General features: G+C 36.3%; 1 long non-coding RNA gene across 1 annotated transcript in view; it reads left to right on the forward strand.

Annotated features, from left to right (window-relative positions):
• Positions 1 to 4936, forward strand: part of LOC107658983 (uncharacterized) — a 23164-nt gene that overhangs the window by 15969 nt on the left and 2259 nt on the right. The window contains exons 2-3 of the long non-coding RNA XR_001630860.1: positions 2569 to 2610; positions 2930 to 2981. This is a non-coding gene — a long non-coding RNA (uncharacterized LOC107658983). The remainder of the gene's footprint in view (positions 1 to 2568; positions 2611 to 2929; positions 2982 to 4936) is intronic.

The raw sequence follows: 4936 nt of genomic DNA on the forward strand, positions 1-4936 counted from the left end.
ATCGGAAATGTGTTTAAAAATCATATCACCGTTATTGAAAAAAATTATATCGCGATACATATTGATATTGAATTATTGTCCAGCCCTAGTTCAGCCCTAACTCTATTGCATGTCTGCAAAATGTAGTAACTCGCACAAAACAGTTAATTTTTCTTATTTGTGTTGACTCTGTTCTGTATTTTTTCCCTTAACCCAGTAAAGTTCACATCTCTGAACAATTTCTTATTAATTCAAGCAAATTGCACATATTTTGGCCCATTTGTGCAAAAGAGCAAGTACAGCTTTCTACAATTTGCACACTTTAAGCAAGGAGTTTTTTCAGTTTTTCTCAAATACTTTAAATCATTTTTGGCCATATTTGTCATTTTTGTCATAACTGCCAAATTGCATGTCTTTAATATGCAGTTACTCAACCAAAAAAATTAAACTCATGCTTCAAAACCTGGTTATTATGTCAGTAAATTGGCCAGTTGGTCTAAATGTTCAAAATGTTTAGATGTTTGTTTCAGCATGGCAGTCAATTCTGGAAATGTTTGTTGTATAACAATATCTATTTTGTTCTTCTCTTTTGTTTGCACTGACCGCTTACTAATGATATGTTTAGTCTATAATGATATATTAAGTTGTCTGTCTGTTCAACTTTTTAGATACAGATTTCAACAGTAGGTAAAAGTTTACTGGGAAAAGCAATACTGTAGCACACACAAACAGTTGTAAATTTAGAAGACATCACAATCATAATTGTATATTTATGAAATATACACATATTTCGGACAGATTTTGATAATTTGGATTTGATGGCTCCCATGATGAAAACATGTTTAGAGATTTTGCACTCAACAGTTTTGATCAACAAGCCATGTGCATTTATGTAAATTGTAGACAAATGTACTTTTGTGCCAAAACACAAAAATGCATTAGAAATATAAAGCTAGCTGGAAAAAGAAACAAATTGTTCCGAAATCTGAGCGTATTGTTTTGAGAAACAAAATTCTCATTTGAGCCAAAGCGAGGAAAACTGAGAAAAACTGTAGATGTTTTAGGTGAGTTACTATGCATACATGCAATGGAAATGTGATGTCCCATAAAACAGTTGTGACAGTTGCACTTACAGTTTAGAGAAGGTTAGGACTGTTTTCAAAAATGATTGAGGAAAACAATAAAACCACATTAGAGTTAAATAGTTGTACATTATGCTATATTGCAGATGTCAAACATGCATTTCTGCAGTCGTGCTCTGCAGTCGTGTGTGTAGTTTTCGGCTGGCGGGTTTCACGTGGAGAAGAGTTCACACTTCAGAGTGACACCAAACGCTCGGCAGCGTCATGCTTTTCAAAGGGCGTCTGTGGGATGTTGTTGCCATAGTAACAGCAGCAGCCCTGAGGGCTCACCTGCGGCTGTCATGTGTGTGTTCCCTCATGACCTGCACAGGTAGAGATGCCCCAAACCCAGACACACACACACACACACGACATGGAGACGGTGAAGAGCTCTTCTCAGCCCGCTTACAGCCGCTGGTCATACAGGTACACACACACACAAGAGACAGAACAGAGGTTTAGTGTTGAAAGTTTGTGTTTCATATAAAGGAGTGTGTGGTTTGGATTCACATGAGGACAGTCGCTATGTTGTGTGTTTGCACTCATTAAGTTCACAGTGTTTCAGTTATTGAATGACGCTGCTGTTGTTTCCAAATATGGATATCGATTCCTCTATAATGATAGATAGCATGTTAAGTGAATGAGTATAAAGTAATGGATGGACGGATGCAGGGTTAATTGACATCATAAACATTGATGGGAAAACATGTTTTGTTGCCTGTGATTGATTCCTAAAAATATTACATTTGGTACAAATGGATAGATAGATAGATAGATAGATAGATAGATAGATAGATAGATAGATGGATTGATAGATATAGCTTCATTTCATCCATTTGATCTTTCTTTTTGTCTTTCTAATTTGTTTGAATTGCTTGCTGAAAATGTTTTTTTCACTTTTATTTTTGGTGTTAAATATTAGAGGAGATGACAGAGAGAGTGTCTTTTGTTAAATTTTGTGTTGGTTAAAAGTAAAATGGCAATATGCACGAGTAGGAGAAATACAATTGAACAGAATCAGGAATGTAAACTTGTATCAATTGTTAATGCCATTGTAAAGACTGTTGATTGATTTTAGTTTTTATAAAGCTGCGTCCTGTACTGAAATGTTTGTGAATGTTTGGTGTTTTGGAAGGGTGCTGTGCTCTGTTATAGATAATGAACTTCGTTTTACTCAATTCATGTAAGAAATAGGTGTGTTTTTAATGTTCTTTCTTTCTTTCTTTCTTACTGGAGAGCATCTGTTAGTGTGTGTGTGTTTGTGGGGTGTTACCTCAAGTTGTCATGTTGATGCTGGTAGCCACGGCGACACAGGTGTCACATCAGACAGCTTGTGTGTCACCTTACCTCCGTGAGCATGAAACATTCATTCAGGTGTGTGTTCATTCGTCATCTTCATCACTGACTCTTCCTCTCTTGTGTTTCTCTCCCCTCTCTCTCTCTGTCTGTCATCGCCATGGAAACAAAGAGCCTCCAGTTCTTCCAGCTTCGCATCCGCCGCCATGACCAGGTACAACAAACTCACTATTGTATGTTGTGATGCTTTAAACAAAAAAAACAAGCTTCATATTTATTCGTTTAACGCAGATCTGAAATGTTTCTCCGGTCTCTGCGGTGTGAGTGTTTATGTGGGTGTGTGTATTTTTAGACACACAGTCATGTATAGATGTGTGTACGTGAGAAATTGATTTTCTTTCATTTGGATGTCTATCGGTTGCCTAGCAACGCAATGACTGACAGATGACACTGCAGCATTCATTCTCTAGTCTCAACATGGGATGGTATAAGTGTGTGTTAATGGGTTTTTAATGTTGTTTGTTGTGTTTCAGTACGCTGGAGGACGACAGTCTGAACCTCAGACAGCAGAAACTGGAGAAACAGGTGAGACTCATTTACACAAGACATAACACAATCATCAAAACACAAAAACACATCAAAACAATAACATGCCAAAACACAGTAAAACACAATAGTACACAATAATATGTCAAAGTTCAATAATACATGATAATATGAATCAAAATACAATAAAACACAAAAACACACATTTCAGAACACAATAATATGCATTAAAATACAATAAAACACACACACAAAAAAATCACATTTCAGAACACAATACACAGGAATATGCATTAAAACAATAAAACACAATAAACAGTAACACATGTGAAAACACAGTAATACACAAAACATGCATTTAAACATTAAAACACAATAACACAATAATACGCAATAATGTGTCAAAACACAAAAAATACAAAACACAATAACTAATTTCAAAACAAAACAATACACAGTAATATGAATTAAAACACAATATAACACAATAATGCACAATAACACGTCAAAATACAATAATACACTATATGGGCCAGTTTTACTAACAGCTTGCGCCAGCGCAAACCATCTTTTGGCGTTAAAATAGCACTGTCAGATTTTACTAAAGACGCGCAGTGAAGAATTAGCGCTGAAAAGGCATGGACACAGTTATTTTTGCGCCTGACCTTATTGAATATGCATTTGTAGGAGTTTCCCTTTCAGACCCAAAATTTATGGGAGGATAGTATTAAAGGGGTGATATGATGCTGCTAAAAAGAACATTATTTTGTGTATTTGGTGTAATGCAATGTGTTTATGCGGTTTAAGGTTCAAAAAACACATTATTTTCCACATACTGTACATTATTGTTTCTCCTCTATGCCCCGCCTTTCTGAAACGCTTCGATTTTTACAAAGCTCATCGGTCTGAAAAGCAAGGTGTGCTCTGATTGGCCAGCTGTGAAAACAGAATAATACACAATAACATGCATCGAAATAAAAACACATCAAAACACAATAAAACAATAATACACAATAATGTGTCAAACCCAAGCGGCAACCTCCCGCTCTCTCTCGTGAAGCCAACAAGGAAGTGACTTAAACTGTAATTCGTCAACTGGCCGCTAGAGGCTGGCTGCAAAAGGGAGTCAATCCCATAGACTCCCCATGTTAAAATGCCCAACTTTACAGCAGAAAAAAACATGTTTACAGCCTGGTTCAAAAAATTATTTTGGTCTATATAGCTAATTTTGCCCTTCATGACAACTGTGAGGGGGGTGAATTTTTTTACAACTCATCCGTTTAAATTATATTAAGCCTTAAAGTTCTGCATAATTAAGGGCGTGGCCACTTGAGTGACAGGTGGATTGCCACTGCTGTCACCACCGTCGAGCTAGGTGGGCGTGGCTTCAGCAACCAGCTCCCGCCTTTTTGCCCATTTTCGATTATCCGGGAGTGACGCGCGGTGCCGCGCTGCCAAGATGGCAACGGCCGCCTCCGCCCACTTTGAGCTTCAAAAACGCTCTTCGGAAACCTACGGGTGACGTCACGGACACTACGTCCATGTTTTTATACAGTCTATGGTCAAACCACAAAAAATACAATGCACAATAATACATTTCAAAACACAAAAATACACAATAATATGCATGAAAACACAATAAAACATAACATGCGTCAAAACACAATAAAGCACAAAACCCACATCAAACCACAATAATACACAATAATATGCATTAAAACAATAAAACACAATACACAGTAACACACATGAAAACAGAATAATACACAATAACATGCATCGAAACACAAAAACACATCAAAACACAATAAAACAATAATACACAATAATGTGTCAAACCATAAAAAACACATTAAAAGCACAAAACCCACATCAAACCACAATAATACACAATAACGCGTATCAAAACATAATAATACTTGGTAGCACATCAAAGCATTATAAAACACATCAAAAAGCAAAAAACACAATAAAACAAAATAATACACAATAAC

Source organism: Sinocyclocheilus anshuiensis, unplaced genomic scaffold (assembly GCF_001515605.1).
Source record: "Sinocyclocheilus anshuiensis isolate Anshui unplaced genomic scaffold, SAMN03320099.WGS_v1.1 scaffold283, whole genome shotgun sequence".
Taxonomy (NCBI): domain Eukaryota; kingdom Metazoa; phylum Chordata; class Actinopteri; order Cypriniformes; family Cyprinidae; genus Sinocyclocheilus; species Sinocyclocheilus anshuiensis.